The sequence below is a fragment of the Ascaphus truei genome, chromosome 2 (genome assembly GCF_040206685.1).
Source record: "Ascaphus truei isolate aAscTru1 chromosome 2, aAscTru1.hap1, whole genome shotgun sequence".
In the NCBI taxonomy this organism is placed as follows: Eukaryota; Metazoa; Chordata; class Amphibia; order Anura; family Ascaphidae; genus Ascaphus; species Ascaphus truei.
This window is the reverse complement of record NC_134484.1, coordinates 450,890,915-450,917,156: the sequence shown is the minus strand read 5'-3', so window position 1 is coordinate 450,917,156 and position 26,242 is coordinate 450,890,915. Positions and strand designations below refer to the sequence as shown.

The 26,242-nt window shown below is 46.9% G+C and overlaps 1 protein-coding gene across 3 annotated transcripts in view; it reads right to left on the bottom strand.

The window, feature by feature from the left end:
* LOC142487890 (mitogen-activated protein kinase kinase kinase 2-like) overlaps positions 1-26,242 on the bottom strand; it is a 155,084-nt gene that overhangs the window by 108,428 nt on the left and 20,414 nt on the right. The window contains exon 1 of one of the 3 annotated variants that reach the window (XM_075587933.1): positions 10,069-10,462. The exons of the other annotated variants lie outside the window; for them this stretch is intronic. The gene's annotated coding sequence lies outside the window, so the exon portion shown is untranslated. Of the gene's footprint in view, positions 1-10,068; positions 10,463-26,242 lie in introns of those variants that run through there. 3 annotated transcript variants of the gene reach the window in all.

The following is a 26,242-nucleotide window of genomic DNA, read 5'->3' as shown; positions in this document are numbered from 1 at the left end:
TGATATTAAACTGGTAACATAAACATTTAATAAATTGAGTAATTATGTGTAACAACATTTGTGGTTTACATTATAGACTGCCCATGTAATCTGTGGTACGTCGGTAAAACAATAAGACCTCTTAAAACGAGGATTGGTGAACATGTTAATGGGATAAAAAATGCCCAACGTAACCTTGAAAAAGGTAAAAATATACATAACTTGGTGCAGCATTTTTTGACCCATCATGAAGGCTAGCCTGGTGGACTGCATTTTAGAAGTAGAAGTTGTTCCAAGGAGAGGGGATAGAAAGCTAAAAGTCCTCCAGAAGGAACCATTCTGGATTTATACACTAGGCCAGGCCTGCACAACATATGGCCCGCGGGCCACATGCGGCCCGCCTGGCCTCTCTGCGCGGCCCGCCTGGCCTCTCTGCGCGGCCCGCCTGGCCTCCCTGCGCGGCCCGCCTGGCCTCTCTGCGCGGCCCGCCTGGCCTCTCTGCGCGGCCCGCCTGGCCTCTCTGCGCGGCCCGCCTGGCCTCTCTGCGCGGCCCGCCTGGCCTCTCTGCGCGGCCCGCCTGGCCTCTCTGCGCGGCCCTCCTGGCCTCTCTGTGCGGCCCGCGATGACTCTGGCCGGGCGCCAGTTGATTAAATAAATTTTTTTTTTTAAAGTTACAAAAAATGGCGGCATTTACTTATATATAAATAGAGATACATTCTTCTGTTTACACATTTTTTTGTTTACTTGTAGTGCTATATCCCCACTTCCTGAAAAGAAAGAAAGGTAATTCATTGATATATAAGTGCTGTTTCTCCTTGGTACTATTTATTTACATCATCATTTTATTGGTACTGCCAACTGTTGTCTCTAGTTGTAGTTTGTTGATATAATATGTTTCCATTATGTGTTCATTGCATGTTATATCATCATTATTTTTCATTTTTATGTTCAGTGCTTAATTGTTGTTAGGTTAGTTTTGTGTTGTGTTTATTTGTGTGTAGTTGCTTTATGCACTGTTTTGGTATTATCAACTTGCTTGTGTTTTGGTATAATAAATCAATACACTGATTGGACGGCTTTTAATATTACCCGGTTGCGTTCCTGATTGGCGGGAGGTTACTACCTCTTCGGTATTTAAGACCGGCCTTAGGACCCATTAGACCAACCCCCTGATGAAGCGTCATTTGACGCGAAACGTGTTGAGGTGAGGTCATCACGCAGCTACGTGATGCCAGACGCCTGAAAGCTGACATCCCCCTACCTCCACGAGGACTCCAACTCCAAACTGCACCATCCTCTTTTAACAACTTGCTGGCTGGACTGCTTTCCTGATTCTATCTTGGACTGTGAGATTGCGGGGACCTTGTTCTTCAGGATCTGACCTACATGGATGTGTGGATGACTGGAGCTACATGATCCTATTTTATATGTACGTGTAGTTCGTTCCTTTTATACATTTTATTGAGCTGGAACTTATTGTGTTTTCCTTTTTGCGCTCCTCTTTTTTGTTTTATATGTCCTGGTTCACCCGGCCGATAACGGGAGAATAGGAGCAGCAGAGGAACAACTATCCCTGTTTGGAATTTACAGAGATTACTGGGACAGCGCGCACTTTATTCTTCTTCTGTTGCATTATATCCACACTAAATATCTCCTAAGTGCATTTTCTTGTGTAAAACAGAATAAAATAGATTTTTTTTATTCATATTCGTACACAATTGGCAGCTAAAGAGCACCCAAATTCCTCCTTGCAAAGTCCCAAGCAGTCCAAAAATTGGGGCACTGGCCAGGCGAGCCAATGAATGAGATTCTCTCCATGGTTCGGGCTTTGAGGATGCAGGCGGCCATTTTGTTTTCCAAGAGACTCACAACGTTACTGCCTTTATCAAATATGATCGATTACTACTTTAAGTGTAATATGCAGTTGTTTCATTTGGTATTAACTCCTTTCTCCCTGAGGGGGGGGGGGGGTCATCAACACACTGCACTGCACTGCACTGCACTGCACTGCACTGCACAGGGGTAATATCCAATAATCAGCCTTTTCGATCTTTAGAACTCAGAAAACAGAAGTGACCGGAAAAGATCCAGAGTGGGAAAATACCTCCAGCCAGCACAGAGCACAGAGCGCAGAGCGCAGCACAGAACACAGCACAGAGCACAGCGCAAAGCGCAGAGCACAGCACAGCACAGAGCATCGAGCACAGCACAGAGCACAGCACAGAGCACAGCACAGAGCACAGCACAGAGCACAGCACAGAGCACAGCAAAGAGCACAGCGCACAGCACAGCGCACAGCACAGCACAGAGCACAGCACAGAGCACAGCACAGAGCACAGCACAGAGCACAGCACAGAGCACAGCACAGCACAGAGCACAGCGCACAGCACAGAGCACAGAGCACAGCGCACAGCACAGAGCACAGCGCACAGCACAGAGCACAGCGCACAGCACAGAGCACAGCACAGAGCACAGCACAGAGCACAGCACAGAGCACAGAGCACAGCACAGCGCACAGCACAGAGCACAGCACAGAGCACAGCACAGAGCTGGCTCTCACCTATAAATTACATTTTCTCACATAAACACATTCCTGTTCCAGATGAAAGAATGTGTCCCGTGCTGCCAGCCTTTTGAAAAGACACCTGTGCATCAGAAAGATGTCCATCCAAATAAAAGACTAAACCTCAGAGCCAAAAACAGAGACATATCTAGTGTCAGCTCAGCAGGAAAAAGTTAGAGAAGAAAAATAAACAATGTAACTGCAGGATGCGTGTGACTCGCAATTATATTCCATCATTATTCTATAGGGGGGGGGGGGGAAGAGTTCTAATTCATATTGGGCAGGGGAGGAGAATATTGGCACTTTATTCATAGCTGGCATAAGTCTTTTATGTATATGTAACCCCTCCTAGCCCAGCCCAAAGGAGTGTTACGTTGAGGTAGTGTTATTTAGGCATAAATGCTCAGTGTGGTTGGGTTACCTTTCTCAGGGTGTTGCAGGCTGGTGTAGTAAGAGTGGGCTGTAAGGGCGCCAGGAACTTTATTTAGGCAAACAATGTATTTATTTTACATCTTGGACATCATTCACTCTTCTTCCCTGGGTGCTCAGGCAGCCACCCAGGGAGACACATGGCTTGTCACCTTGTGCATTCATTTTGGGTGGATAAATAGCAATCCGTTGCATGTAGACATGAGGTTTGCTACCAGGGTTCTATGCAGGGGTGCACCTGCTCTTGAGAACCCTACATCCTGTCAACCTGTGCGGATACCTCCTAGTGAGTCTCTACCTTGGCTTTCTAGTGTGCTATTTGGGCTTGTCTGTAGGCAAGGCCCCTGTGTGACACTCAGGGGCCCTTCTTGAAGAATCCTCTGGCATGGGTGTCACGCACATCCTCTTTAGGAAGGGTAGTATATTCTTGACACTCCAGTGGCCCTGTTTAAGTAAGGGACACTTTCCCCTATCTGCAAAATAATAAAGGTGACCATACTCACTAACATATAGTTACACACATAAGGACAGACTTGTCCTCCAGGAACCTAAGAGTCTAGAAGCTTATGCAGATCAATCTATACCCTTCTGTGAGGTCACCATAACCCTGGATACAGGGCTAGGGATTTGGCTATTGCTTAGTTATTCTGACCCAAGTGGCAGACTAAACAGCTTCTAGAAGGCGGGCGTGGTTAGAATGATATTTAATATCCTACACCCGAGGACAGAATCTATTTTGCAACATAATATGGGAAACGGCACAGTACCTTGCAAAAGCCCATGCCGTTAACCCTGTAGGGGCCTTAACTCCTTAAATAAATATAATAATTCCAGAGGGGGGGTTACATACATTTAATATCATGTATTTAAGGTGTTATGTTAAATAAAAGAAAATATATATATATTAAATTAACAGAATCTCTCTCTTTTATATTGTGTTCTGTTCTTTGTATGAAAAATATGAAACAAATGTAATAATAAGAACAATTACATACTGAACATTGTTACTTGTCACTTAGAATGTATTTATGTATGTACAGTATCTGTGGTTAATAATATATAGTGCCCATATCTGTACTTGGCTTTATACAGTACAGGGAATTATTCCTGTTTATTTAATGCCATCTGGCCTCAGTAACTCATAGCCATCAGTACATATTACTTTGTTCCTGAAGTGCTTTCAAGGTTACAAATACAATCACAAAAATAGATCTCTTGGAGGTATGCTGTTTGTAGACAGTGGGCTCTGCAGCCCATCAGTTGGTTTAGCTCACACTGCTAGAGCTGTTGTTCTGAATAACAGAGATTGTGTGGGTTCAACTTCTGATCTTGATTGGTCTAACACCATACCCCATTCCTAACTTGTCAACCCAGTAACACTGTGTGCTGTGGGAAGCAAGTGGAATAGCTTTGTTTATTTATTGTAACAAAGTATTTCAATCCAGTATGTGTCTGGCACTCTGGCAGATGGAACAGTGAATATTTTTGTCCCTGTTCTGTTATACTATATCCATTTCTGTGCATAACCATCGTGTAGCACCAAAATGAGTGCACATACCTGTTGTAGCTCCCTCCCCTTAGTTCTTTTAAAAGCAGGCCACTTCCACTTCCTGGTTGACAGTTTAATGTTCCTTTTGGAGCTCACCTGAGATACCCGTGTGTCCCCTCATCCCCCACCCCCACCACCCCACACCTTTATTTTTTTCTTTAACAGTGGGGCCAAGCTAGCAGTTTGCCACCTTGGGTCCCACAAAGCCTAAGGGCCGGCCCTGCTTAGGCTTATGGAAATCCTTTTAGGAAGTGTGGGACGGGACTCATTGAAATATACTTTGCACAGACATTAGCATATCTCAGGGGTGATCCTTTTTCAGCAGAGGCGTTTCTCTCTAATTTATTTGGAGGAATGCTTGAGAAATCCACTATTGCGGATTTCCTTTTTGAGGAGTGATCCGCGGATTAAAGGAACGTCTGGATTCGAGGTAGATCCAAATTCGTAAAAAAAAACGTGCCCATCTCTAGTGGAGACACACTCTCTCTCGCTCTCACACACTGGCAGCAAATGGGCACAATAGATAAGGACCATTATTAAATACACAGGAAACAGTACATGCTAAATATAGTAGGTACTGTTGGCTCATATGTATATCTAGGTTACAAGGAAAATAAATAAATAAAATTATATATATGTGTGTCATCAATTCAGCTTTAACCGTTTGTGTGCCTTCTTCAGGTCCAGTGAAGATCACAAGAGCAGAAAAGCTAGTGGCTATTATGGTGCCCAATGATGAGAAGATGGTGAAGAAAGGATTAATTGTATTAGAAAAGTATATTCCGACAAAGAGCGAGCACAACAATGAATGGGCAGGAGTGGATCAGTGTCACTACACCGTTCAAATCCCAGCCCCTGCTGCTTGTGACCTTGGGCAAATCCCTTTATCTCCCTGTGCCTCAGGCGCCAAAATTAGTTTGTCTTCCAAAGATCCCTATTGGCCGTAATCGCATCAGCTGTTAGAGCTCAAAGTCTACTCACAATTGTAGCCGCACATACTGCATTTAGGCTACGATGCCCGCCGCCTACCATAGCATACCCGGCCCCCCAATGCACCAGAGCGATCTCACCCGTGACCTCCACGACGTCAACGCGATGACGTCATCCCGACGTACGTTTCGCGCTCGGGGCTGGTGCTGTCTCATCTATACGGGTATCTGATAAATAATGTACATTCTCTATTCAACCCCACACCACGATCTAGTTACCACCATTAGGGAATATTTGATTATCTGTATTTGGATTGTCCACCTTATTCCCTTTTTGGTGTTACCTGTCACCCTTTTGTTTTAATTGTTTTTATGATAATTATAGTATGCGTCGTTGTACTAATAAAACTTTATTATTTTGGCCCGCATTAGGCTTTTAGTGGTAACTGTCCTCCCGCAGTGCTGGGAGCGGTTACTTCGTGTACCCCATACAGCTTACTAGACTATTTGTCAGGGAGTATTATACCCCTATACATTACAGCAGCCTTGTTGTGCAATTAATAGGGATCTTCGGGAGACAATCTGATCTCCTTGTTTGTTTTTGTGTGTCATTACCATTCCTTTGCACCGGTTGTGTTTTGATTATTTACCTTATTTATTTTCATATAGTGGTGAGCGGTTTATCACAAATTATATATATATATATATATATATATACAGTATATATACCAAAATTAGTTTGTCAGCTATTCAAGGATAGGGACTACCTGTGCCTGCAAAATTCTATGTACTGCGCTACATACACGGTCGGCGATATATAACAAATAAAATATCAGCTATAAGCTACAAATCAGATCTACAAAACGGTCCAGGGTCACCAGGTACATTACAACGTGAAAGCCCTTACAGGGGAGATACAGAAGTCAGAGATCGTTTAATGTTTCATTAACATGCATGGTGATACGGAGTTTAATTAGAGAGAAAGTCGAAAAAACGTTTGTTTTTTTTAGCTGTACATTAAGGAGAGAGATGGAAGAAACATAACCACCAATATCCTCTTAAAAGAGCAGCCCAAGCAAGGGTTTTGAAAAAATTGGATTGAAGCAGAGGTTCTCCAGAGCTGAACCCCATTAATTTCAAGTCCGGGGAACCCCTGCTTTCTATGCTCCGTACCGATGCTGTTATGTCAGTGCTGTTTAAGTCTGCCAGTCACGTGGGCCAATAGGAAACCGCAAGGGATGATGTCGCGGCTTCCTTTTGGCCCGTGTGATGCAAGCTAGTCCAACAAGAGCTGCTACCGTCACCCCCCCCCCCCCCCCCACAGAGGTAAGTATCTCAGGAAGCAGGCGTTCCCCAGAGCTGAAATTAATGCGGCTCAGCTCCGGAGACCCCCTGCTTCCTTTATATATTAAAAAAAAATGCATAGCTTAGATTGCCTCTTCAAGCACTTTTCTGTTAACTCCAGTCCAACCTGGGAGCAATTCCAGGATTCTCCCTAACACACAGGACAAAATCAGTCAGAGCGCTCCATGAATGTTACCCCAAGATTGCGGAACTCCTTGCTGAGGTGTGTTAGTGCACCATCTGAAGCACGGTTCTGAGGCCTTAAAATGCTCTGAAAATATGTCCATATTCTGTAAAAAGGACCAGAGGAGTGCCTTATGGAATAGCACTGCTTAGTAAATACGGCCCATAACCGTTTGCATGAAGAAGGTTGTTTCATTCTTAGGCTGCGTCCATAGAAGGACAAGCAGGGCTGAGCCGCACGGACGCTCCGCGCTGAGTCCCGGCATCCTCAATGAGGATGTCTTTAGAGGGGGCTCACGCGAGCGTCCGCAGGCGTGCTGAGGCGCTGGATTTTTCAGCCGACAGCCAAAGCTGTTTTTCAGCGCGCTGTCGGCTGAAAACATCCAATCAGCGCGAAGCAGCGTCAACGTCACGGCGCCGTGACGTTGACGTCGGTGCGTCGCGGGCGATTGGCTCAGCGACGTCACTGCCCCGCCTCCCGATCACGCACGCTGGCTCGCCTGCATGGGCATGAAATCGCTCATGATTGATCAGGAGAGCATCAGCGTCCGCGCGGCTCAGCGCTGCTCCACGTTATATGGACGCAGCCTTAGTCTGTCCCCAGAAGAGACATCTAATCTCCATAGAAATGCGGTTCTGTCTCTGTAAATATCCCTTTTTGGGGAAAGCTACGCGATGTTTTATTGTTTCGACGTTTTGCACCTCTTTTCACATTAACAGTGAAGTGGTTAAAACGTTTAGCAAAGGGAGGGCCCGAGTGGGTGACGACGCTCTGGTTTTCAATATCCGAGTGACCCTACTACAATGCTTCTTAGAGTGTAAGATCTGGAAGGCAGTGACGGTGACTTTAAGAGTAGCGCTCATTCAATAGGCGTTCAGCAATGAAATCCAATGAAGCAAACAGGACATACTGAAAGCTCAGCCATCACAGGCCGCGATATACTACGCTCCGATAATGGGAGTAGGAGTTCGATCCAGACTAACTGCTACTGTATACACTTACATAATTAGGATTCGATACTCCTTGTTGGAGCTTAGTAAAATCCCCCCCCCCCCCCTAAAGTATGAATGTCCAAGGTGGAATATTTGCTACCCACTTGTTTACAAAACACAGCAACAAACAAACACAGGTATAGTGACACAGATTTGCTGGAGTTCACTTCGTGCTGAAGCAGACAACGATATAACGTGTCAGGGACACAGCCCCTTCCTCAGCCAGGGACACACCTTTCACTTTCGTAATGGCTTAGCTGTAACAAATAACCCCTCTGCTAAACGCACACACACACAATAATAAAAGCAGTTTTTATAATGGCGAAACGTCCACCCTGACACAGCGTTAGTTCCTCCTGAAATCAGACACTTTACCACAACACAACATATCACAAAACAGATCTGAAACAACACGTGGAAATGAATGGAAGGTACAACAACAACGCGAGATTTATTTTTTAATCAGCGATAGGAACTGTACTTAAGGCCAAAAAAAGCACCACAAAATATTTCCTTTGCTTATGAAAAATATCTAAAAATACTTCCTTTAAGAAAAACAGTTGGCATCGTCCAGAAACAACTCGTACACACAGAAAAACATGTCCGCAAAGTGAACAGTGTGTTATGCAGTTACCCTGATTATATTGTTTGGATATAATTGTATTTGGCCACAAACAACTTACAGTACCGGACACGGATAATAAAATACTAAAAGTTGAGCGTTCGATGTAAATGTACAGATATGGGGGACGGATACTTGACCAAAGAGCTTACAATCCAAAATGTTCAAGGCAGCCTACACCCCTTGTAAAAGGTAGCCTTGTTTTTGAATGTATATTTGAAGTATAGGAGGTATACAAAATTGTATTTACAGTAGAATATTATTATTAAACAGGACTCAGAAGAGTATAATTTGTGACCCACGACTTTGCAAAATCTGTGTTTGTTGTTTTTGCTTTCATGTGTTTTCATATTATTAGGGGGGGAAAAATCAGTGTTAAAAATGAAATAAAATGGAGACATTTGAATTTGGCGTTTACACGGCAGTATTTTTCGTTTTCTATCTGCGGCTGCTACAAAAGATGGAACTCAATGATGCTTCATTTTTATTTTTAAAATCGGGTATAACCAGAGGTGCAATGATGGCGTTTTTCTGGTGTTCTTTCAGTTAAAACCTAAATCCGCGGTCCCGGTTTACGACACTGGAAATGGACAGAGAATTATTACTAATCCCTCCGAATTTGGCTTCCTCTGTAATCATGGAGCTTCAATCCCTACAAGACAGCGTCTCCAATACCAGGGGTGCTCAACTCCAGTCCCCAAGACACCCCCCCCCAGTCAGGTTTTCAGGATATCACTGCTTCAGCACAGGTGGTGTGCTGAAGCAGGGATATCCTAAAAACCTGACCTGTTGTGAATCCGCACCAATCCGTTTCCCAGATTTTGCCTCTCAAATCCGCTTCTCTGTGTAAAATCCGCAAACGGATTTGGTCGGTTACAATCCGCGCGGATTCATCAAAGTCCGCTATTGGGTACAATCCGTTGATGGATTTGTAGAATCCAATCTACGGTTTCAGCGATCCGTTGGCGGATTGTATTGGCAATAATGTAAAAGAAATCCACAAAACGCGATTCGGCTTTTTTTTTTTTTAGATTGATCCACGGAAATCCGTGGATCAAAAGGAAACGGGCCGATCCGCTGTGACATCATCTTCCATCGCGGCTTACTATTGGCCAGCTAGACCGGGACATTTAAACTTAACAGGGATACCGGCAGCCCCTACGGAAGTAAGTATCTCAGGAAGCAGGGGGTTCTGGGAGCAGGAATTAACACGGTTCAGCTCTGGAGACCCCCTGCTTCCTACCTGAAGGGGGGTGGGGGAGTGGGGGAAACCCTAAGCAGCACCACAGCCAATTACTAAAACATCTTTTTACAATATGCAGCCTGCACAAGAACATAATTAAAAATAAACACATCTGCATTTGATGCACAGTGAGCTCTGATCATACACTAAAAAATGTAGCGCTGTTCCAACCCCACCACCCCCCTCCCCTGTGGGAGAATTGCCCTGCTACCGGTGTATGGTGGCGTGCTTTACCTGTTGGTTCACAGGAGGACTGAGGTTCTGCGATGGTGTTGGGACAACAGGAGAGGCTTTTGGATGTAGATGCTTCAGTTCAGTCTCTACAGTGCTAGCGCCTCCATCCACCACAGGCCCCAGGAGTGCTGGAGACAGTCCCTATGGTAGAATCCTTCCATACTCCCCGTGATTGACTGCAGACCCAAGGCAGGAGTATATTGAAACAGGATCTCTTGATTTGGCATCCACTGCATACAGTCTAGTCATACAGTGAATACTTTTCTTGGTCTCAGATCTCTGCGTGGTCCCTGTGTCAGATCTGGCTTTAGGCGTTAGCCTTATTCACAGTCCCCAAATAATGCAGTCTCACCCTACAGGGCGAGACACTCACAGAGTACTCACTCCATTGCTGGAGTACTCAGAACTGACTAACTTTAGAGCTGCCTCTTCCTTAGTGCAGAAGGGGAGGGCACAAGGTCTGCACTCACAATTGGGCAACACAAAGACCAAGTCCCACCTCCACTCCTGCCACTCAAGGAAGCTGCACGGGGAGGGGTAAACCCAAGATAGGCTTTAACACTGCCTGCATCTACTTGCGTGTTAGGGAAGCCAGAGGAGTAGCCAGAACCAGCCATGGCTACAAAACATATCAACGTGCAAAAGACACCAAGCCCAGCTCTACTAAGTGGTGCACATCCACAAGAAACCTTTCCGTCGTCAGCAGGAACCTTACAGCCCGTTTGAATGAATGGGCCTCAGGGTAGCTTCACATGCCGGACGGAACAGCTTAGCAAATACGGCCCACAACATCGAAGGCCCATGCTTGCCCTAATCAGAAAGTGTCCCTTGCCCAGTGATTACCGTTCTAAACGCCCCAGGGATTTCGCTTCGCCTGTATTCCACGGATCAGAATTGTTCATGTGCTTTTTTTGGTGGAAATATCTTCAAAGAAATACGCCACCTATCTTGCACAGTGTATTCATGTTGCCGCGGTAACCAGAGTCACAGAGCGCTCTGCTTTTCAGGATCCAGTGGGAAAGGATGAGGTCATTGTTACGGCTGCACTGTGTATCTGGTTTCCGTGGTGACAGGGGGAATCCTGGATTAGGCCTTCTCTGTTAACCTCTGCAATAGTAACCGCACCTGGGAAGCCATGTGTGCTTTTTGGCTGGGAACTGTGTCAACAGAGCGGTTTCCAGTGATGGTACGGAGTCCCACATTAGCATTTTTTTCTGATTTTTAGGGAAAATTGCTTTTGATGCATTATTTATAATATTGCTGCACCGAGGGCTCCTACAATTTACAACAGGTTCACCTATGTCCGGGACCAAATGCATCTACTTACACTGTGCAAATGTTTCAGTAAAACCCAGTCTTAATTTCCCAGCCTTCATTCACCAGGTTATCAGGAAACCCCTGCTTCAGCGCAGGTGGTGCGGTCTTCAACTAAGCCACTGATTAAGCCACCTATGCTGAAGCAGGGATATCAGTTAAAAGCCGACCTGTTGGTGGCTCGTGAGGACTGGAGTTCCCCACCCCAGGTATATAGTGCTGCTTAATGTGTGCATTAACAAAGGCTGACGCCACAACTAATATACTAACACCTTTGAATGAATCTGACCCCCAGGGGCTGGAGTGGCTGTAACAAAGCAATAATCGTGACCCATATGTGCTATAAAATTGCTCTTAATTGTTGCGTCGGTGTGAATCCCAAAATTGGTAGCAATCCCACCTTTTTTGGGTTAATTTCCATGCAATCAGAAAGTCATGTTAATAGTAGCACGCATACACTGCTGCAGGGGTGGCCAACTCCAGTCCTCAAGGGCAACCAACAGGTCAGGTTTTCAGGATATCCCTGCTTCAGCACAGGTGGCTCAATCAGTGGCTCAGCTGAAGGCTGCACCACCTGGGCTGAAGCAGGGACATCCTGAAAACCTGACCTGTTGGAGGCTCTTGAGGACTGGAGTTGGTTACCCCCCCCCCCCCCCCCCGAGTTAAACCAATATAGGCTTCTTGAGGAGGGGGGATTGGCTGCTTTAAGAGCCCACATGAGAGTTCTTTGTTGATATAGTTGTACACATGCCCTCAAGGCCTCACAGAACTCCCAGCATCCACTCCTCCGGGACAAAGAGGAAATGAGAGATAAGTGCTGCTGGGCAGACATGTCAATCACCGCTGCTTCCTGCAGTTGTACCTTCCATAGCACTGCCCAAAAAATCTGAGAGGAGAGTGCAAAACCCCCTCAATAGTGTGTAAAATGTGACCCCGAGAACACTATGCTCCTTCGTCCTACTGCTGCCTCGGTCTTCCCAGCGATGGGCCTCTGCGGTGGACGAGTGCCAAAAAGTGAATAAACGAAACACACACGGTCATGGGATTAGTCAGAGATACCGATGCAAGAGATTTGGAACGACGAAAATGATTTGATTGTCTCTGTTACGTACGGCACACCTGTGAGCACGAGACCTGCATACGGGGCAAGGGTTAATACACAGCTTGCAAGCTGACCCACTTGTCACCTTCGCAAATGTCCCTCAAATTAACAATACCGTATCTCCCTTCCATATGTCCCCATATACCACCTGTCACAAACAGCACACAAGTGAGCACGTAAATTAGATACGCAACCAGGGTTAACACACACACGGCTGCTCTAGCCAACTCACCTTTCTCACCTTTCTCCTGCGCAAGGTAGTTTCAATGAGTTAATATTAACCCCTTCCTCAATTGCAAATCAGATCTATCATCTTCCACCACCCAAGAAATATGCAAAAATATGAAATTAATATATCTACCAGGGCCTGAGGTCCCTGTTTATTATAGAAAAACTACGCACATAACACAAAAATCTGTTGTAGCAAAGTGTCCGAAAATATAAATACTCTCTCCAGAGCGTGCAACAGTTAATTTAGAGCCCCAAAGCATCACTTAGTAAATGTTTTAATATATAGAATCTATAGCTGTGTGTGTGTGCGCATGTATGCATGTATATGTATATATAAGTTATGGTGGGTGAAAAAGGCAACAAGAAACCTCCACCGTATTGCATATAGCAAATAAAAAGATCACTTGTGAGCACATTCACATTCACATGTCTTAGGCCCGGGCCATAGAGGTGTGGGGAGAGCGGAGGCGCGCTAACGCTGAGGCTCGCCTGCTTCAGTCAGCGCGATTGCACGGACTTGCAGGCGAGCCAGCGTGCACGAAGGGAGCCGGGGGGGAGGTGGTTGGAGACAGGGCAGTGACGTCACTGGGCCAATCGCCCGCGACGCACTGACGTCAATGTCACGGCGCCGACGTCACGGCGCCGTGACGTTGATGCTGCTGAAGGCTGATTTTATGTTTTCAGCCGACAGCGCGCTGAAAAACAGCTTGGCGCTCGGCTGAAAACTCCAAAGCCTGAGCACGCCTGCGGACGCTCGCGTGAGCCCCCTCTCAAGGCATCCTCATTGAGGATGCAGGGGCTCAGCGCTGAGCGTCCGCACGCCTCAGCACGGCTGGTCCATCTATGGACGCAGCCTTAGACAGGTCTGCAACCCTGCCTTTCACCATTATCCCCAGCATACAGTGCTCCCACTGCGGCAATGGATTCTGGGAAATGACATGCAAAGGAGCACACTGTCACCTTTTGCCTGAACTCCATCTTTACATGGAACCCTTATAAACTCATGCTCGCTGTTCACATAGCATGGGATTAGATGGAAAGCCAGTGAAACCACTCACAGACAGCTGTCTCTACCTCCACCGTGTAGCATTTTTGTCGCCTTTTTCACCCACCATAACTTAAATAAAGTATGGTAAATCTACCCAGCCTTGGAAAATTGCAGAGCCAGTACAACCAGCCTCACACTGATGGGACCCAAACAGTCAAAACAGCTTATTGAAACCGCGAAACATTGACTGATTAATAAATCACTTTGAATAGTTCCCCTGTTTGACTTATATAGTCACCTATTTGCTGATATTGCAACGTGCATGCACGGAGCACCTGAGGTGGACGTGATCTTCACGTGTGCGCGCGCTCTCCCTGCATGCCTTTAACCCCTTGGATGCAAGTGGGCCGAGCAGTACATTGCAAAACACAGCGGTCCTGGCCCGCCTGGCAAACCAAGTGGCTACGTTTGGCCTCCGATCGTTGTATCGGGGCTTATAGAAACGATATGCTATTTTAGTCTATTACACTGCATTATTATGACTAATACACCTAATAAACCTAATAAACACACAGGCAAGCCACAACCGCTAACGTTTTCAGCACATGCTGTATACACCTCATACGTTGACCATGGCCCCTTGCAGACGCACTTACCACCACACCCTCCCTGTCTCTGTACGTTCTTCCTAATTACCACTTAGATTGTAAGCTCTTGAGGGCAGGGATTCCTTTTCCTAATGTTACTTTTATGTCTCAAGCGTTTATTCCCATTATTTTGTTATAATATTATGTCACGTGTATCTAGGGTTGCCAGGTGGCTTCTCCAAAAATACTGGACTCAATGGTGAAAGGTGCGTCAGGTTACTGTGTGCAGGGAGGTAATACCGGACACGCACATGTCCAGTATTACAGCACCTCTCATTTTTTACTGGACAGAATGTCCAAATACAGGACAGTCCGGTTCAATACCGGACACCTGGCAACCCTACGTGTATCACTGCTGTAAAGTGCTATGTACATTGATGGCGCTATATAAATAAAAATACAGGCGGTCCTCGCTTATCCGCCGGAATCCGTCCCGAGGACCGCCTGTATACATACACACACCTAGGTTGTGTCAGGGGTGTAGCTGGCCGCATATGAATTTGTTTTCACACATCCTACCATTATCCCGCCGCTCTCCCCCGAGTAACCAGAACTGAAACGGAGGGTGGGGCTCTGCATCCGTTCCCACCTCCTCCGGGGAACAAAAACGAGCATTAAATGAATGACGTGTCCGATACGTCCTAATGACGCCGAGCGCGACCTTCCTCGTGTATCAGGTACGTTATGCGGCAGAGAAGACAAACGTCTTGAAAGTAGATTGCAAACTTTGTATGCGGGCTCTCAGGCTGCTAGAATCATACATAAAGCTTGGCCCCCTGCAGACACACTTACCAGAACGCCCTCCTACTGTCTCTGTACGTTCTCCCTACCTACCAATTAGACTGCAAGCTCCTCGGAGCAGGGACTCCTCTTCCTAAATGGTACTTTTATGTCTAAAGCACTTCTCCCCTTTGTGTTATTTATATTATTTGTTATTTGTATGACTGTCACGTGTATTACTGCTGTGACGCGCTACGTGCATTAATGGCGCTATATAAATAAAGACATACAATACAATCAGATATCAGCAGTCACTGCTTTGAGGGTTCCCCTCTAAGTACAGTATGTACATATCCTGTCTGATAGCAAAATAACACTGGGGTTTCTTTGTGGCCTGCAAGTGAAATGTCACTGCAATTACTAAGCAGAATATAGTCTGTAATAGTTGCCTATTTATAGCTTCGGTTCTTTGTATTTATTTATTTTTTCTTTGAATGCCCTGTTGTACTGGATGGAAGGGTTAAATCCCCAATCCTACTTATCTCTGTATATAGGATTTTGAATACAGTTACAGTTCATTCTGTTACATAACATTTGCTTCCCAACGTCAGGTACATTTCAGCGCTTTTCGAATATTAGCCCAAATGCTAAAATACAAAACACCCCAATAATAAGTGCAATACTGTCTTTGATTCAGGGCTCGTAGATAACGGAGCCAAAAGTGCTGCAACGATTCCAAGTTCGCAGTGATGTGGGCTGGTCTGCTTCTGGGAAATCCATATTAACCCAAGGGTGGGGAAACTACGGTCCTCAAGGGCCACCAACGGGTCAGGTTTTCAGGATATCTCTGCTTCAGCACAGGTGGCTGACAACTAGTCTCATTACAAAACAGATTTTCAGGGGTTCCCAACTTCAGTCTTCAAGACGCCCTCTTCCACCCCCCCCACGCCCCCAAACAGGACCGGAGTTGCCCACCCATGAGTTAACACCTTAGCCCACAATGCATTGCAAAGTGACGCGGTTAATAGGCATTGGAACTTCATGTATTAACAGCATACAACCAAAATACCAAAACAACCGGTGACCCCGCCGACAAGCATGTGACAGGAATGCAGAAGCAAAGGAGGCCTGAAGGAATCAGGGTTTGGGACTTGTTATACGGAGGAACAATTGTTTTTTTTAAAGATGACACTTTATCTCATATCTGTTGAGTCAACACAAGCATTTCCTGAGCTCTGCGTGACAATAAAACCCCTGGGACTTTGCTGGGGGATCTCTGCACGTGCTGCTGTTCTGCTTTGCACATTAGCACGGTTACGGTGTATTCGGGATATTTGCAGTGCGCGGGACGCACGCCTCTGTGGCCAATAGATTGCAGGAATGTAATAAGCCTTCCGGGCAGGGACTCCCTCTTCTCTCTGCCTTTGTAAAAAGGTGCAATTCCAGCTTATCGACGCGCCCTGTAAAATCCTCGTTTTGTGGAAATTAAACATTGGCAGCTACACGGATTACGCATTCAAATGTAAAAATGGCGCTCCCTTAGTTATAAGCTCACTTGCTGAGAGACCCGGAGTTGCCCGGGAGTACAATTTCCCGCTCCCCCCTCTCTCTCCACTCCCCCTGTCTGTTTCTACGCTCCCCCCTCTCTGTTTGTGTGTCCCCCGTCCCCCCCACACACTGTCTTACCCCCCCACACACACACTGTCCCCCCCGTCCCTCCCTCCCCACACACACACTGTCGTCCTTCCCACCACACACACACACAGTGTCCCCTCCCGCACACTGTCCTCCCCCCCACACACACACACTGTCCCCCCCCACACACATTTCCCCCCCCCACCTACACAGTGTCGTTCCCCCCCCACATACACACTGGCCCCCCCACACACACACTGTCGTTCCCCCCACACACACACTGTCCGTCCCCACACACACACACACTGTCCCCCCCCCACACACACACACACTGTGTCCCACCCTCCCCCCACACACACACACACACACACACACACACACACAAAGCCCCCTCCCCTGTTACAGGACCACAAAGCCCCCTCCCCTGTAATTGGAGTGGTGGCTGTAGCGTCTGTTAGTGGATTGACCGGAGGGAGGGGGGTTGGTGGTGGGGGAGAGGTGAGGACGGCGCCGAGGAGCGGCGGGTGGGAGTGGCGTGACCAGAGGGTGGGGGGTTGGTGGTGGGGGAGAGGTGAGGACGGCGCCGAGGAGAGGCGGGTGGGAGTGGAGTGACTGGAGGGTGGGGGGTTGGTGGTGGGGGAGAGGTGAGGCCAGCGCCAAGGTGCGGCGGGTGGGAGTGGCATGACCGAAGGGAGGGGGGTTGGTGGTGGGGGAGAGGTGAGGACAGCGCCGAGGAGCGGCGGGTGGGAGTGCAGTGACCGGAGGGTGGGGGGTTGGTGGTGGGGGAGAGGTGAGGCCTGCGCGGTAGTGGCGTGACCGGAGGGTGGGGGGGAGAGGTGAGGCCTGCGCGGTAGTGGCGTGACCAGAGGGCGGGGGGGGGAGAGGTGAGGCCTGCGCCGAAGAGTGGCGGGTGGGAGTGGGGGGTGAGGAGTGTGGGTTCGCCAAGTTGTCCTCCTTAGGTTCCAACTGCAAGTGAGATGGTCCTTGCAATGTGAGGGGTGGGGTGAGGGGTGGGGTGAGGGGTGGGGTGAGGGGGAGAGGGGTTGGTGGGGGGTGCGCCGTGGCCAATGACACAGGGGGAACACAGGGCCAATCACACAGGGGGAAGACATACACACACAAACATTATTTGAGACTTATAGATATAGAGAAGTGGCACTATTATTTGCTGCAGAGTTTGTCACTTTTTTACTCACAATTAAGGTGTTAAACTTACGTGTGCAAAGTACACAACGTAACAATGTGTGAACAATGACAAAAAGTTCCCTCTTCCTGGACTGCTTTCTAGCTGACACACAGTAGTGGCCAGGCCTGTGTCTAGAGCAGGAGTGGCCAACTACAGCCCTCAAGGGCCACCAACAGGCAACCAGGATATCCCTGCTTCAGCACAGGTGGTGCAGTCGAAGACTGAGCCACGTGTGCTGAAGCAGGGATTTCCTGATAACCCGACCTGTTTGGGGGGGGGGGGGGGAGTGAGTCTTGAAGACTGGAGTTGAGAACCCTTGAACATCTGTTTTCAAATAAGGCTAGTTGTGAGCCACCTGTGCTGAAGCAGGGGTATCCTGAAACCCTGACCCCGTTGGTGGCCCTGTAGGTCTGGAGATGCCCACCCCCCATCTCGAGCCTCACACTGCATTACATGGAGGAGGCCGCATGTCAGGTGACATCACTGCTCGCGCTAAACAGGGAGACACAGCAGTCTGACGGGAAAGGGTTATCCTGCAGTAGTGAACGGCAATGCTTGAGCTAACACGGACGTATCCTGTGGGGGAGGCGTCGGGCCGTCGGACAGGATTGTGAGAAGTTGCTACTTCACTGAGTCATCTGGTAGAATTGCTGAATTTCGGGTAAATGCCGCAGACAGGAAACATTTCCTAGATCTGTGGCACCGGGCAGGATTTATTCACACGGTAATGGCGAGTTCCAACCATTTGCCCCTTACTCGTGGTAACTAAATTCTCCCTTTGCCTCGGGAGCCCGTAATGCACAGGTGGCCAACGCCAGTCCTCAAGGGCCACCGACAGGTCAGATTTGAAGGATATCCCTGCTTCAGCATAGGTGTTGCAGTCTTTCCACTGAGCCACCTGTGCTGAAGCAGGAAGACCTGACCTGTTGGGGGCCCGTGTGGACGGGCGTTGGCTACCCCTGCTGTAATGCATTGCAGAGAAAAAGGGTTAAATAAAATGCAAGTTCTTTGGGGCCGGGATTCCTTTTTCCTAGTGTTTACTCATATTTGTATGCCAGTTCTGCAAAGTGCTGTACAATAATAATACTAGATATCTATATATCTATATCTATCTATATCTATCTATATATATACACACACACACACACACACACACACACACACGGACCGAAACGTTGGAAAGATGTCTTGTTAAATACAATATATTCTTTTGACAACCTTTTGGAGTGCTGCCTTTGATATTCGTCATCACACGGTATCATATTGCCTATATACACACATATATATGTACATATACATATATACACATACAGACACAGACACAGACACACACATACGCAACATAAAGTAATTGTAAGGAATCCGCTCCTCGGTTTACTGTTTGCCTTACCTTGCAGACTTGTGCAGTCCTGGAACACTTCCCCTGAGATTTACTGCAGCCTGGATTCACTCACCAAAGCAATACTGCCACACACCCCTTCTGCTATTGGTTCACTGACCTTTAAGTACTGCTTTCCCACAATGCTCCCTGCCGAGCATAGTCCTTTCTGGATGTCACTAACAGTTCTGCCACAAGCCCCTGGCTTGTTCTCCTGGTTTCCTGAGACCGGCTGCTATTGTCCTGCAGCGGTCTGTTCCTGTCTCCTGTGCTGAAGCTGAGTACTCTCCTTGTTGTCTTCAGCTCCAGGTTTCCTGTGACCGGCTGCTATATTCACGCAGCGGTCTGTTCCTGTCTCCTATGCTGAAGCGGAGGTTTCCCCAGTGTTTCTTCTGCTTCCTGGTTCCTGGGGCCTGCTGCTCATTCTCTATTGCAGAGGCCGTGTCCTGGTTCCTGCGCTGAAACGGAGGATTCCCCAGCCCGCTCAGGACTCTTGCGCTGAAGCACTGGTTTACCAGTGCAGCTAGGCGGTGTTCTACTCTGGTCTGCCTATCACCTCCTGAAGTACTGGTCCTGTGGGGTCCAATAGCGGAGCACAGCAACAAAAAACAATGGGGGCTGCAAACCAGTGATGTGAGCTAAAACATATTTATTGGGTGGTCAAACAGGATACATATTCACTCTGACGCGTTTCGGGACCTGCGTCCCTTTATCAAAGAGTGTTATTGCGTCTGCAGACTCCCCCGTTATACACCGTTATATAACGGGGGAGTCTGCAGACGCAATAACACTCTTTGATAAAGGGACGCAGGTCCAGAAACGCGTCAGAGTGAATATGTATCCTGTTTGACCACCCAATAAATATGTTTTAGCTCTCATCACTGGTTTGCAGCCCCCATTGTTTTTTGTTGCTGTGCTCCGCTATTGGACCCCACAGGACCAGTACTTCTACTTGCATGCTGAGCGTGGGGCACGCATTTACCAAGGACTGAGCTGCTGTGTCCAAGTGAGTTCTCACTGTGATTTCACATTATGACAAGGTACCTTTGTTTTACTGGGAATATACACTAGACTTTTATGGTATATATGAATATCTGTGTCTGCTCTTCAGTATCACTAGTACACCTGGAAGTCTTTATTGTGTGTGAGCCTCAATATATATGCTCTGAAACCTTGGTTTTACTATCCTGCTGCTTGTTATATGTTCATAGGACAGCTGAGCCTCTAACATTGGGATAATATCCCTCATCTACTATCACCTCCTGAGACCAGTACCATGGGCCACTCCCGTGCTCCTAAGCTGAAGCGGGGCACTCCTGACTACCTGTTGCCGAACTCCTGCTTGAACAATGTTAATCCTGATGTCTCCGATCCTGACCCTGGCTTGTCCACTGGCGATGCTGTCTTCTCCACTCCTGATCCTGCTACGTACGACTACGAACTGCGCAATCTGGATCTGCCTGCGCGGTCTAAGGTCGGTGCTTTTACAACCCCACCTCAGCCACGCGGTCCGACCCAGGTTTGTGGCGAGCACAAGCGTGACAGTAATCAACATAAACAAATGAAACTGCCAGCAGAGTAGCAGCCCCTCCCACTCAATTATTGTTTTTCTTTATTAATCCTCTAGACACGTTTTACTTTCTGTGATCAATAAATAACATTTCCCCCTGTCGTGTGCAAAAAATAATAGGACTGGTCAAGTATTTCCAATTAACCCGGGTGCTACACATGACGCTGTAATACATGGGGGGGGGGGGGGAACTCAATGTTATTTCCCCATCCAGGGGATGCTACCGGGGGCACCTCTGGAGGTAAGCATATTAGGAAACAGGAGGTTCACCAGAAGGAACCATCTTGGCTGTGATAGACAAGGAAGCCCTCTACACTAATATTCGCTGCAAAGATGGCCTAGTATCTTGCTAAGGATACGTTGGGCAACAAGATCTGCCCACAGAGCCATGGTGACCAAATTCATACTTACACACAAATACGTTGGTGAGGACTTCTACTTACAAAAAAGATGGGGACAGCCATAGGGCACAAGGATGGCACCTTAACAATGCTAATCAATTCCTGGCAAAAGTACAAAATAATTTCTTGTCCATCTGCAGCACCAAACCCCTGTCTTATTTCCGCTATATCGATGATATTCTGATTATTTGGACTGCCAGTGAACTGGATCTCATCCAATTCTATGAAAGGTTTAATAAATTCCATCCCACCATAACCCCAAACCGTGTCCTTCCCACATACATTCATTATTTCGACACCACAACCCCATGGACCAAGCTACATACCTAGGTCTCAAAGTTTCCACCCCAGACACACAAAACACTATCATTTATAGCCAACCCATAACCTAGAACTGAATTTGCTCAGATACTACAGGCAGGGTACAGCATCTTAATAGAATGAGGAGTAACTTCATACATCAAGGTTACAACCACATCATTGCAGAAAACCAAAGAGACAGAGCCACCAGCATACACAGAAAGAAAGCTGGGTACCACTAGTTGTTATCTACAAACCCCAACTGGACGTCCCAGACAAAAGTGCTAAAGATCTACCTGTACAATCATAGCTTTACAGAACCACCCCTACTCTTTTGCAGACAACCACCACACTTGAGACAACTCATCGTATGTAGGTCCTCTGACACAGCCCACCAATCAGGGCACACTACTGTGTCACTAGAAACTATATGAGACCTGCCCACACATTCTAACCACAGACAGGATACCTATACCACACACACACACACACCGGGAATATAACATTCTCAAATCCTTCACCTGTGCCTCAGCCAACGTTGTATACTTGATAACATGCACGCAAAGTCCTAATAATGAATTTTATGTAGGTGGCACAGAACAATTTTAAAAAGAATGCAATATATCAACGCATGCAAAATGTTGATATACTGAATACAGGATTCAATTGGGGAAAAGGAGTACTGTCTCATTATGAAATAGAAATACAATATACCTTTGTATTTTCTATATATATACAGACATTCTGCTCTCTACACCTCAAACTTTCGCCCCCGGATTCCTGCCCAATCTGCATTTGCTTTTTTGCACTGCTATGTTACTTTGTGCGTCACGCCAATTCCTGTGTAAATATGAGGGGCTTATTTCAGCGTCATATGTAGAATAAATCTGCTTGAAGGGACCTTTGTGGTCCTGAAAGTTGCACCCTTGTTGGCTATTAAAAAAGGTATCACTTGTACCTTACTTTTCGTGGTCTATTCTATGGGCTAACAGGGTGTAGTAATATGTGGCCATGTTCACAATGTCTTCATTCACAAATCTTTTCATGCAGCTGGTTGTGGCAGGTTCAATGCCAGGACCACCCGTCCCCTAATTATAGAGGTAAATAAGGATTTTAATCAGTGTTAGGACCTGCGATATTATGGTCATGCCTTGAAAGTGGCTCGCAGGCTTATACGCTTTGGCCAAAGGGTTAACTAAATGACCCTTTTATCAAGAGATATATAGGTATTTCACTGTGTATTTTTGTCACATTGGATGTTGCTCTGGACTTCTTTGTTTCTTGTTTTATACAATTAGCCACACTCTGTAGCACTCCTTTTGACACATATATATATATGTATAGGTATATACTGTAACAGACGACAGAGAAGCCCAATGCTACATCCAACATGACAAAAATACACAGTAAAATACTTAAATATTCTCTTGAAAAAGGGTCATTTAGTTTAACCCTTTGGCCAAAGCGTTGCAAGCCACGACAAGGCAGACACCAGTTCGCAAGTCCTAACACTACCAGATAAAATACTAATATACCTTTATTAGGATTAAAATTCTCATTTACCTCTATATTAGGAGGTAATATATATATTGTAGTATTGGGGAGGTTTCTGAGAGCTTGCTGGGTATCTGTGTGTATGCTCACAATGAGAGGGTTAAGTACACAACAGCAGCAGTCTGGTAACTTTGTTTTGTTTCTTTTAAACACAAGATTACTTGTGTCTGAGCTGACCCGGGGCTGCCTTTATCTCACCCTTTATACTGACTTCAGTAACTACAGTATGATGTCATCTTTCATACAAAAGACCAGTTCCTTAAGACAGCATAAGGCTGAGTCCATAGAGACTGAAGCCGTGCGGAGGCGCGCTGAGGCTCAGGGAAAGCGGTGCTTTCCCTGGCCTTAGAGCACACGCCGTCCGTGGGCGTGTCTGGGGGCGGGCCAGTGATGTCACGGAGCTGGTTCGCCCTCATTGGGCGAACCGCTCACGTGACCGGCCCTGCGCTCCGGCAAGCGAAGAAACGAAAGATTTCTTAAGACACACGCTTCCGCAGGCGTGCGGAAGCGTGCGCGAGCCCCTGCTAAAGCCGCTCTCGATGCGGCTGCAGGGGCTCAGTGCCGAGCAGCAGCGCGCCTCAGCGCTGACCACGCGGTGATTTACATAGCGGCGCTCTTGCGGATACACACGCTCACCCACGATCAGCGCTTACCAAAACAAAAAAACTATACTTCCCCGTGCTCAGCTGGCCCGCAATGCTGTCCCCCCCTCCACCCCCCCACGCGCTTGCGGAAATAGGAGGACACCCGGCGCTCATGCTTGTAGCGCTCTCCAAGCATGAGCGCGCTCAGCGCCAGCGTGGACTTAGCCTTAAAGGGAAGGGGAAAAAACGCAGCTTGGACTGCTGCATTATGGGATAATACTCAAATAAAGCAGGAATGTTGCAGGTATTTCAAAGTTACAGCGATTTGTGAAGATACATTTTCTATTTAAACAAATAAAAATAATCAATTGAAATAATAGGAGTACATTGTGGCCATATATAAAAGGTCTTGAAAAAATATATTCCGCCTCTACAGTATATTTCTGCAGAATGAAATATTCCCAACACATGGCGGTGATGCATTTAGGATGAGGGACAAGGAGCGGACGTCCAAACTATTGTAACCAAAGCATCAGAATCATTTTCACTTTTATGTCCAATGAGAGGCAATTTCTGATAAGAAGGTCAAGATTTGTTTTTGAAAGAGGATTAGTATATCACCTTTGGAGTGCGGCCTGCTCAGGCTTAAAACGCCGGCAGGGTTTTTATTGTCCTTGGTCTGTTTTGCTAACGATCGTGTGAGTGTGTTGAGAAATACCCGCGGCCTGTGCCCATTTCGCAATGGGATAGGCCCAGGCATGACTGCTTCCTTCTCATTCTTCCCTCGTTCAATGTAAACAAGTGGTCACTGCATTATTTCTTTTCTCCGAGAGCGATGCGAGAGCAGCTGGGTAAAATGATTAGAGAACGCCGCTTCTGCAGACAACATCCTTCGACATTTTCCTCTCTCCCCCCAAAAACAAGGCTCGATATTTTTTTTTGCCTGAGCATTCTGGCACCCGGGCTTTATTTACCTCCACAGGAAAGCCCTGGTCGGGGATCGACCGACATCTTCCACTTACAACAATAATAAAAACATCCCTGGGAAGAATAATACTGCTGTCAGGAGGTTAACCTGCAGTCAGCCTGGCACAGAGCGCAGAACCAAACCGCGGCTAACCTGACATGACAAGGCACAACCCCCGTCCCAGCTACAAAGCCATTTCTATTCCAACGCGTGCACGATGTTTTTCTTTAATAACCTGCTTTTTTTATTCGCTTGTGTTCTGTGGGATTTTTTTTTGGTGCTATTTGCAGTTTCTTGTTTCTGATCGGTGTTTGTTTGAAATGTATTTCATTTTAACCCGCTGCTCTGCAATACATTAGTAGCCAACTGATTTGAAGTGGGTTTAGTCTTCACCTCATCTCAACTCCGGTCCTCAAGACCCTCCCCAACAGTTCTGGTTTTCAGGATGTCCCTGCTTCAGCACAGGCGGCTCAATCCGAGCCTCTGATTGAGCCACCTGAAGCAGGGACTGGTTGAGCCACCTGTGCTGAAGCAGGGATATCCTGAGTACCTGACCTGTTGGGGCGTCTTGAGGACTGGAGTTGCGAGTCCTGACAATCTGTTTTGTAATTATTATGAGACCAGTTGGGGGACCTTGTACCTACAGTACACACGTTTTTGTCATCCTTCTTAACTTCTGTTTTTTTGTTGTTGTTGTTTTTTTTAGACAGTAATGATGCGATCATACTGTTATTAGCCAATGTTGGCAAACACTGGAGGCCAATGATTATATGGTAGTGTTATGTTGCATTCTGGGACTGCATGTTCAATAGAAACAAATGTGTGAGACAGGACAGTCACCTCACATACAGACGCTGACGAAAAAAGAGAGATTCTTAGAAAGACCCCCGGGATAGGGGAAGTCTCTTAACAGAGTGGCTTCATCAAGGGCTTTTTGCTTGTTTGCCGGGGGGAGGAGGGTGGTAGAGGGGAGGAGAGTGGTAGGTCGGGATCATGTTCAGTGCTCTTGTGGTGCGTTGAACGTGATCTGAGTTAAGGAGGACCTCTCTTCCATTCACGTAACCGAGTAGGTCATAATCATGTGATCGTGGTGTGCTGGAGGTGCCGCGGCACTCTAAGGGTTAAAGGAACAGTCACTACTAGCACCAAATTGAACTAATTTCAGTGGCATGTTGTATATTATTATCATTTATTTATACCATGCCAACACATTCCGTAGCGCAATACAATAGGGTTGGAGGGAGAAAACAAGAAGTAACACATAATTACATACATTGTTACAGAAGGTAAGGAGGACCCTGCCCCAAGGAGCTTACAGTTTATAGGGCAGGGTAAGTGGAAACATAAGACACAGGGGGGTGAGATTGATGTGTGTCAGATAGCTGCTTGTTATTTAAAGGAGTTGGTGTTGGGGAAGCAGTAAGTGGGAGTGTGCAGAGATAGAGCTGTGAGAGCAGGTAATGTGTGAGGGAGTTGGGGAAGCAGTAAGTGGGAGTGTGCGGAGGTAGAGCTGCGAGAGCAGGTAATGTGTGAGGGAGTTTGTGTTGGGGAAGCAGTAAGTGGGAGTGTGGGGAGGTAGAGCTGTGAGAGCAGGTAA